Raw genomic sequence first — 10,488 nt, forward strand, 5'->3', positions numbered from 1 at the left:
TTGAAGCCTCTTTACCTTGGACATATGATGAATCAACTTCGGTATTCTCGTTTCAGACACAGAAGTAGTTTAGCAGTCCTTCGATATGCGGAACCTTCGTTTGTCGCAGTAGTTACGTCTGGGAGATGGGTTTGTGTGACGGATACAAGTTGGCACGGTAAAAGGCACCGTCTCTTGGCGACCCGTTTGGGGCAACTCCTAAGCTTTGTACTCAAAATTTGAAGCTTCTTTGAAATGCAAAAGAAAAAAAAAATATCGTCAGGGCAAGAAGGAAATCTGGAACGGTCATTTTTATAGACTCGAATTATCATTATTTTTTTTATTTTGTAATCGTTAGATTTTGTGGAATTTTCATATCGCGCTATTATCCTTGCGTCTGCCTATTTCCAGACTTACCACGATAGCTCAACCAATGCACTAGGCGGAAGCCAGTATAGCATACAACTTTTGCAAATTACTAAGATTATTTGCATTTTTCCTTATATTTCTGTTGTTTGCAGGACATTAGGCGGTGCAAAAACTTTTTGTCTAATGAAGATGTAATTTTGATACTTTAGTCACTCGTGTAACTTCACATGACGTTACTTATTTCATCTGCCTTCTCATTTAACCGTTACACGAGTGTGAGTAAAGTCACAAGGGAAGAACTAAATGAGTTAGTTTATGTGTGTAGGTGTTCCGTTTATTTCTAGTCCTTATAAAGTAATCTTTGGAAACTACAAAGATTCTTCTGGTGTCCTAGTAACAACGTCCGACAGTACCGTACATATGAAAATATTCTGTGTAACTGCTGGGATACTGTCGTGAATTAGATGAACCTGACTTACATATCGATGCCTGTTTGACGTTCCTCAGGTAGGTGTACTTAATTCTCCGTGTAAAGCGATGCTGTATCATGTTTTAAGAGTTAGTATTGGTTCATTATCACAAGTGCGTGTAGGTAACTGATTACAGCCCAGATGACTCAGGCCAGTGTAGCAGAATTATCAGTGCATTAAGTTTAGAAGGAACATACTGTGGATAGCCAGTGTGTGTGAGGCAGGTTATGTCCGCAAAGCTGTGCATGTGGACCGCTAGGTATCTCCCGCTAGGTATGGTGTTGGACGCGGCAGCCAGCCACACCATCGCCCCCACCACCACCACCATGACCGACTTTCACCTGAAGTTCTCTGGGTCATCGAGATATTAGCCTTGTTTTTGTCTGTCCTAAGCGTCATTTTGTTTTCTTTCGAATGTGACACAAATATATGATGATTTACTGTACTAACTACACAGTAATATTCTAGATGTGTACGGACGGAGAGCCTGACCTAAATAATCGGTGTGAGAACATGTGTCCAGCGAGGCCTCATAGACCGTTGTTGGTGTGGCCGTGCTTTCGTGTCACAGACAAGCTACAGGAACACTGTGTTGCGGATGACGGTGATCCATTGGTGCTCAGTGGAATGGGAGGCAGGCTGGTTAGTGTCAGGGGGTTTGGCCGGTGGATGTGGGTCACTCGGCAGCCTCTCGCCTGCCCCACACTGCTGCTCTCACTTCCTCATTTTTCTTTTTTTTTAGTCTAGTGCATTGCTCACTCATCCTCCTCACCCTGCCACTCGTCACTGCCGCTCCTACATACTTACCTCCTCCACAGGAATGGAGTCAGTTTTTATACTATGGTCTTGTTTACCTAAGTTTACATAACTGCTTCTTTGATGAGTGGATTTCATAAATGTCTGTTTTTTCCTACCGGTCTTCAAGGTCACTATGTCATTATCACAGAAGTGCCTATCTTGTATATTTCATTTTAGGCGCACAGTTTTGGCTTTGAGTCATTCTTGTCAGCACTTTTATATTCTCAGCATTCGCTGGCCTCGTCTTGGGTACACCACACTCTGTAAGCATACTATTCTCCCGCACACTAGGACGATGTTCATAATTCATGCTTAAGCTATGGATATACAGCTTTGATATTGGGTGACTCAAAGTGCAACTTTTTTTTTCTTTTTACCTCTGATGTAGTGGTTAGTGGTTATACCTGTAATTACAGGAGTCCCATCTCAGGTCTCAGAAAGGGCTGGCTTATCACAGTAAACCCACTGGTTCATCCTTAACTTTGGGACTGTTAAGTAAATGGATTTTTAGCCCAAGCTGATTTATATATATATATATATATATATATATATATATATATATATATATATATATATTTTTTTTTTTTTTTTTTTATTTTGCTTTGTCGCTGTCTCCCGCGTTTGCGAGGTAGCGCAAGGAAACAGACGAAAGAAATGGCCCAACCCACCCCCATACACATGTATATACATAGACGTCCACACTCGCAAATATACATACCTATACATCTCGATGTACACATATATATACACACACAGACACACACACACACATACACATGTACATAATTCACACTGTCTGCCCCTACTCATTCCCATCGCCATCCCGCCACACACGGAATAACATCCCCCTCCCCCCTCATGTGTGCGAGGTATCGCTAGGAAAAGACAACAAAGGCCCCATTCGTTCACACTCAGTCTCCAGCTGTCATGTAATAATGCCCGAAACCACAGCTCCCTCTCCACATCCAGGCCCTCACAGAACCTTCCACGGCCCACCCCAGACGTTTCACATGCCCTTATTCAATCCATTGACAGCACGTCGACCCCGGTATACCACATCGATCCAATTCACTCTATTCCTTGCCCGCCTTTCACCCTCTTGCATGTTCAGGCCCCGATCACTCAAAATCTTTTTCACTCCATCTTTCCACCTCCAATTTGGTCTCCCACTTCTCGTTCCCTCCACCTCCGACACATATATCCTCTTGGTCAATCTTTCCTCACTCATTCTCTCCATGTGCCCAAACCATTTCAAAACACCCTCTTCTGCTCTCTCAACCACGCTCTTTTTATTTCCACACATCTCTCTTACCCTTACATTACTTATTCGATCAAACCACCTCACACCACATATTGTCCTCAAACATCTCATTTCCAGCACATCCACCCTCCTACGCACAACTCTATTCATAGCCCACGCCTCGCAACCATACAACATTGTTGGAACCACTATTCCTTCAAACATACCCATTTTTGCTTTCCGAGATAATGTTCTCGACTTCTAAACATTCTTCAAGGCTCCCAGGATTTTCGCCCCCTCCCCCACAGTATGATTCACTTCCGCTTCCATGGTTCCATCCGCTGCCAGATCCACTCCCAGATATCTAAAACACTTTACTTCCTCCATTTTTTCTCCATTCAAACTTACCTCCCAATTGACTTGACCCTCAACCCTACTGTACCTAATAACCATGCTCTTTTCACATTTCCTCTTAACTTTCTTCTTTCACACACTTTACCAAACTCAGTCACCAGCTTCTGCAGTTTCTCACATGAATCAGCCACCAGTGATGTATCATCAGCGAACAACAACTGACTCATTTCCCAAGCTCTCTCATCCCCAACAAACTGCATACTTGCCCCTCTTTCCAAAACTCTTGCTTTCACCTCCCTAACAACCCCATCCATAAACAAATTAAACAACCATGGATACATCACACACCCCTGCCGCAAACCTACATTCACTGAGAACCAATCGCTTTCCTCTCTTCCTACACGTACACATGCCTTACATCCTCGGTAAAAACTTTTCACTGCTTCTAACAACTTTCCTCCCACACCATATATTCTTAGTACCTTCCACAGAGCATGTCTATCAACTCTATCATATGTCTTTTCCAGATCCATAAACGCTGCATACAAATCCATTTGCTTTTCTAAGTATTTCTCACATACATTCTTCAAAGCAAACACCTGATCCACACATCCTCTACCACTTCTGAAACCACACTGCTCTTCCCCAATCTGATGCTCTGTACATGCCTTCACCCTCTCAATCAATACCCTCCCATATGATTTACCAGGAATACTCAACAAACTTATACACCTCTGTAATTTGAGCACTCACTCTTATCCCCTTTGCCTTTGTACAATGGCACTATGCAAGCATTCCACCAATCCTCAGGCACCTCACCATGAATCATACATACATCAAATAACCTTACCAACCAGTCAACAATACAGTCACCCCCTTTTTTTAATAAATTCCACTGCAATACCATCCAAACCTGCTGCCTTGCCGGCCTTCATCTTCCGCAAAACTGTTACTACCTCTTCTCTGTTTACCAAATCATTTTCCCTAACCCTCTCACTTTGCACACCACCTCGACCAAAACACCCTATATCTGCCACTCTATCATCAAACACATTCAACAAACCTTCAAAATACTCACTCCATCTCCTCGCATCACCACTACTTGTTATCACCTCCCCATTAGCCCCCTTCACTGAAGTTCCCACTTGCTCCCTTGTCTTGCGCACTTTATTTACCTCCTTCCAGAGCATCTTTTCATTCTCCCTAAAATTTAATGATACTCTCTCACCCCAACTCTCATTTGCCCTCTTTTTCACCTCTTATACCTTTCTCTTGACCTCCTGCCTTTCTTTTATACATCTCCCACTCATTTGCATTTTTTCCCTGCAAAAATCGTCCAAATGCCTCTCTTCTCTTTCGCTAATAATCTTATTTCTTCATCCCACAACTCACTACCTTTTTTAATCAACCCACCTCCCACGCTTTTCATGCCACAAGCATCTTTTGCGCAACCCATCACTGCTTCCCTAAATACATCCCATTCATCCCCTACTCCCCTTACCTCCTTTGTTCTCACCTTTTCTGTACTCAGTCTCTCCTGGTACTTCCTCACACAAGTCTTCTTCCCAAGCTCACTTGCTCTCACCACTCTCTTCACCCCAACAATCTCTTCTTTTCTGAAATATATATATATATATATATATATATATATATATATATATATATATATATATATATATATATATATATATATATTGCAATTTATATATAACCGTTAGACCCCTTTTGCAGAGCTGCTGCACTTCAATGCTGCAGTCCACACGGGAGCAAGTTAAGATAGGCTACTGTGGTTTAAGAAGAAGGTTTCCAACGTCGCTGTACTGTTTCGTCTACTAACGACGACAGAATCTTGTGGAAGACGACAGAACCTTGTTGAAGGCGACGTTCTCGCTCATACTCTCGTCTCCTGCCGGCGGAGTTCGCTCACACACGTACGCAAACACTCACGGACCTCTATGGTGTAGCGATTAGCATTAATGACCGTTACGCATGTGTAGGTAGGTCGCTTGGGATCAAACCCGCTTACGTTCGAATCCTAGCCGAGGCAGCCGGTCCACCCAGCTGTTCATTTGCTTCTTTGGTCTGTGTGTGTGTGTGTGTCTGTACGAGTGTAGGGATAAATACATGGTGCATACATGCAAGATAAGCAGACGGGACAGCACGAGGGTTAAAGTACCTTACTGGAACTCGGTTAGTAATCACACATTCATATATATATATATATATATATATATATATATATATATATATATATATATATATATATATATTATCCCTGGGGATAGGGGATTAAGAATACTTCCCACGTATTCCCTGCGTGTCGTAGAAGGCGACTAAAAGGGGAGGGAGCGGGGGGCTGGAAATCCTCCCCTCTCGTTTTTTTTTTTTTTTTTTCTCCAAAAGAAGGAACAGAGGGGGCCAGGTGAGGATATTCCGAAAAAGGCCCAGTCCTCTGTTCTTAACGCTACCTCGCTAACGCGGGAAATGGCGAATAGTTTAAAAGAAAAGAAAAGATATATATATATATATATATATATATATATATATATATATATATATATATATATATATATATATATATATATATTATACATGACAGCTAGAGACTGAGTGTCAACGAATGTAGCCTTTGTTGTCTTTTCCTAGCACTACCTCGCGCACATGCGGGGGGAGGAGGTTGTCATTTCATGTGTGTCGGAGTGGCGACGAGAATGGAAAAGGGCAGACTATGAATTATGTACATGTGCATATATGTATACGCCTGTGTGTATATATGTATACGTTGAGATGTACAGGTATGTATATGTGCGTGTGTGGACGTGTATGTATATACATGTGTATGTGGGTGGGTTGGGCCATTCTTTCGTCTGTTTCCTTGCGCTACCTTGCTAACGCAGGAGACAGCGACAAAGTATAATAAAAATGAATATATATATATATATATATATATATATATATATATATATATATATATATATATATATGGAGGAAAGGATCACAATATTGCGCGTGATCAAGTATATTACTTTGAGTCCACGGGGAAAATGAAACACGATAAGTTCCCAAGTGCATTTTCGTGTAATAATCACATCATCAGGGGAGACACAAGAGAGAAATAACAGTCAGTTGATATAAAACGACGAGACATAGCTAGGACGCCATTTGGTAAACATGCGATTGTCCAAGACAGACAACGAGCGTATCATAAACTTATTATGTAGACAAGAAAGTGAATTGCTTACAAATTTTATCAACAATAAAGTTATCCAGTTTGTATAGACCATCACTAATATTAGAATTCGCATGTACCAAATGGCGTCCTAGCTACGCCTCTTGGTTGTATATCAACTGACTGTTATATTTCTCTCTTGTCTCTCCCCTGATGATGTGATTATTACACGAAAGTGCACTTGGGAACTTATCGTGTTTCATTTTCTCCGTGGACTCATAGGAATATACTTGATCACGCGTAAAATTGTGATCCTTTCTCGCGTCAGCGAGGTAGCGTTAAGAACAGAGGACTGAGCTTTTGAGGCAATATCCTCACTTGGCCCCCTTCGCTGTTCATTATTTTAGAAAATTAAAAACGAGAGAGGAGGATTTCCAGCCCCTTGCTCCCTCCCCTTTTAGTTGCCCACTACTACACGCAAGCAATACGTGGGAAGTATTCTTTCTCCCCTATCCCCAGATATATATATATATATATATATATATATATATATATATATATATATATATATATATATATATATATTATGTGTTGACTGCAAAAATTTATGTGTTTTCAAGTGTTATATTTGATGTGGAGAAAATGTATTTTTGTAGAATGAATGGCAACAGCCCACGTGAGGGTGAGTCGGAGAGAAAGATAGAAGCCTGGGCCAGAGGAGTGGAAATCCAGTGCTACTGAGGTGCGCATCCGTCACTAAATCTCCCGATACTCGGCCATTTTGTAACAGAGAGAGAGAGAGAGAGAGAGAGAGAGAGAGAGAGAGAGAGAGAGAGAGAGAGTACTTCAGGTGAATTATGGCCAAAAGGCAGCTGCAGCTAGCGAGTTGTGCTCTCCACAGGAAAATAATGGAAGTATGAAGATGTCGTCAAGTATTTGTCTGCGAGGCAAGAGAGGCTGTAATACTTCTCTGAAAGTGGATGCCAGCGGCCTGCTAGTGGGTGAGGCGCAGTGGGAGGACACCACCCTGACCCCTAAGGAGTGAAACTTGGTTGCCGTCGCTGACACACTGCATGCCACCTACTTAATACTAGAGAGAGACGTAGAGAAGGAGTTCAGGTGATTTGTTTATTTGTTTCCGACGTTTCTTAACTTAGGCAGGAAAATGGCGAATAGTATGGGGAATATATATATATATATATATATATATATATATATATATATATATATATATATATATATATATATATATATATATATATTTTTTTTTTTTTTTTCTTTCAAACTATTCGCCATTTCCCGCATTAGCAAGGCAGCGTTAAGAACAGAGGACTGGGCCTCTGAGGGAATATCCTCACCTGGCCCCCTTCTTTGTTCCTTCTTTTGGAAAATTAAAAAAAAAAAACAAGAGGGGAGGATTTCCAGCCCCCACTCCCTTCCCTTTTAGTCGCCTTCTACGATACGCAGGGAATACGTGGAAAGTATTCTTTCTCCCCTATCCCCAGGGATATATATAGGTGGGTTGGGCCATTCTTTCGTCTGTTTCCTTGCGCTACCTCGCAAACGCGGGAGACAGCGACAAAGCAAAATAAATAGACAAATAAATATACATACATATATATATATATATATATATATATATATATATATATATATATATATATATATATATATATATATATGATACTTAATCGCCGTACCCTGCGTTAGCGAGGTAGCACAAACAGACGAAAGAATGACCCAACCCACCCACATACACATGTATATACATAAACGCTCACACACGCACATATACATACCTATACATTTCAACGTATACATATACATACAGATATATATATATATATATATATATATATATATATATATATATATATATATATATATATATTTATATATATATATATATATATATATATATATATATATATATATATATATATATTCTTTCTTTTCTTTCTTTTAAACTATTCGCCATTTCCCGCGTTAGCGAGGTAGTGTTTAGAACAGAGGACTGGGCCTTTTTTTTGGAATATCCTCACCTGGCCCCCTCTGTTCCTTCTTTTGGAAAAAAAAAAGAAAGAAAAGAGAGGGGAGGATTTCCAGCCCCCCGCTCCCTCCCCTTTTAGTCGCCTTCTACGACACGCAGGGAATACGTGGGAAGTATTCTTAATCCCGTATCCCCAGGGATAATATATATATATATATATATATATATATATATATATATATATATATATATATATATATATGTGTGTGCATATATTTTTTTTTCTTTTTTTTTCCAAACTATTTGCCATTTCCCGCGTTAGCGAGGTAGCATTAAGAACAGAGGACTGGGCCTTTGGGGAAATATCCTCACCTGGCCCCCCTTCTCTGTTCCTTCTTTTGGAAAATTAAAAAAAAAACGAGAGGGGAGGATTTCCAGCCCCCCACTCCCTTCCCTTTTAGTCGCCTTCTACGACACGCTGGGAATATTTGGGAAGTATTCTTTCTCCCCTATCCCCAGGGATAGTATATATATATATATATATATATATATATATATATATATATATATATATATATATATTTATTTTGCTTTGTCGCTGTCTCCCGCGTTTGCGAGGACAGCAAGGCAGCAAGTATATATATATATATATATATATATATATATATATATATATATATATATATATATATATATATATATATATATATACTTGCTGCCTTCGTCCATTCTCGTTGCCACCCCTCCTGTATGTTATGTTCAGTCCCCGATCGCTCAAAATCTTTTTCACTCCATCCTTCCACCTCCAGTTTGTTCTCCCGCTTCTCTTTATTCCCTCCACCTTTGACAAATATATCCTCTTTGTCAATCTTTCCTCACTCATTCTCTCCATATGACCAAACCATTTCAACAGACCCTCTTCTGCTCTCTCAACCACACTCTTTTTATTACCACATGTCTCTTACCCTTTCATTACATATTCGATCAAACCACCTCACACCACATATTGTCCTTAAACATCTCATTTCCAACACATCCATCCTCCTCCGCGCATCCCTATCTATAGCCCTTGCCTCACAACCATATAACATTGTTTGAACCACTATTCCTTCAAACATACCCACTTTTGCTCTCTGAGATATCGTTCTCGCATTCGTGACATTTTTCATCGTTCCCAGAACCTTCGCCTCCTCCCCTACCCTGTGACTCACTTCCGCTTCCATTGTTCCATCCGCTGCCAAATCCACTCAAAGATATCTAAAACGCTTCACTTCCTCCAGTTTTTCTCCGTTTTAAACTTACCTCCCAATTCACTTGTCCCTCAACCCTACTGAACCTAATAACCTTATTCTTATTCGCATTTACTCTCAGCTTTCTTCTTTCACACACTTTATCAAACTCAGTCACCAACTTCTGCAGTTTCTCAACCAAATCAGCCACCAGCACTGTATCATCAGCGATCAACAACTGACTCACTTCCTAAGCCCTCTCATCCAAAAGAGACTGTATACTTGCCCCTTTCTCCAAAATTTTTGCATTCACCTCCCTAACCACCCCAACCATAAACAAATCAAACCATGGAGACATCACGCACCCCTGCCGCAAACCTACATTCACTGGAAACCGATCACTTTCCTCTCTTCCAACTCGTACACATGCCTTACATCCTCGGTAAAAGCTTTTCACTGCTTCTAGCAACTTACCTCCCACGCTCTATACTCTTAATACCTTCCACAAAGCATCTCTATCAACTCTATCATACCATATGCCTTCTCCAGATCCATAAATGGTACATACAAATCCATCTGTTTTTCTAAGTATTTCTCACATACATTCTTCATAGCAAACACCTCTTCCACACATCCTCTACCACTTCTGAAACTACAATGCTCTTCCCCAGTCTGATGCTCTGTACATTCCTTGACCCTCTCAGCCAATACCCTCCCATATTTCTAGGGAAAGGGGAGAAAGAATACGGCCCAAGTGCTCCCTGCGTGTCATAGAAGGCGACTGAAAGGGGTAGGAACGGGGGGCTGGAAATCCTCCCCTCCAGTTTTTACTTTTGCAAAAGAAGATGCAGTTAAGGGGGTCAAGTGAGGATTTCCTTTCTGAGGCTCAG

Source organism: Panulirus ornatus, chromosome 48 (genome assembly GCF_036320965.1).
Source record: "Panulirus ornatus isolate Po-2019 chromosome 48, ASM3632096v1, whole genome shotgun sequence".
Classification (NCBI taxonomy): domain Eukaryota; kingdom Metazoa; phylum Arthropoda; class Malacostraca; order Decapoda; family Palinuridae; genus Panulirus; species Panulirus ornatus.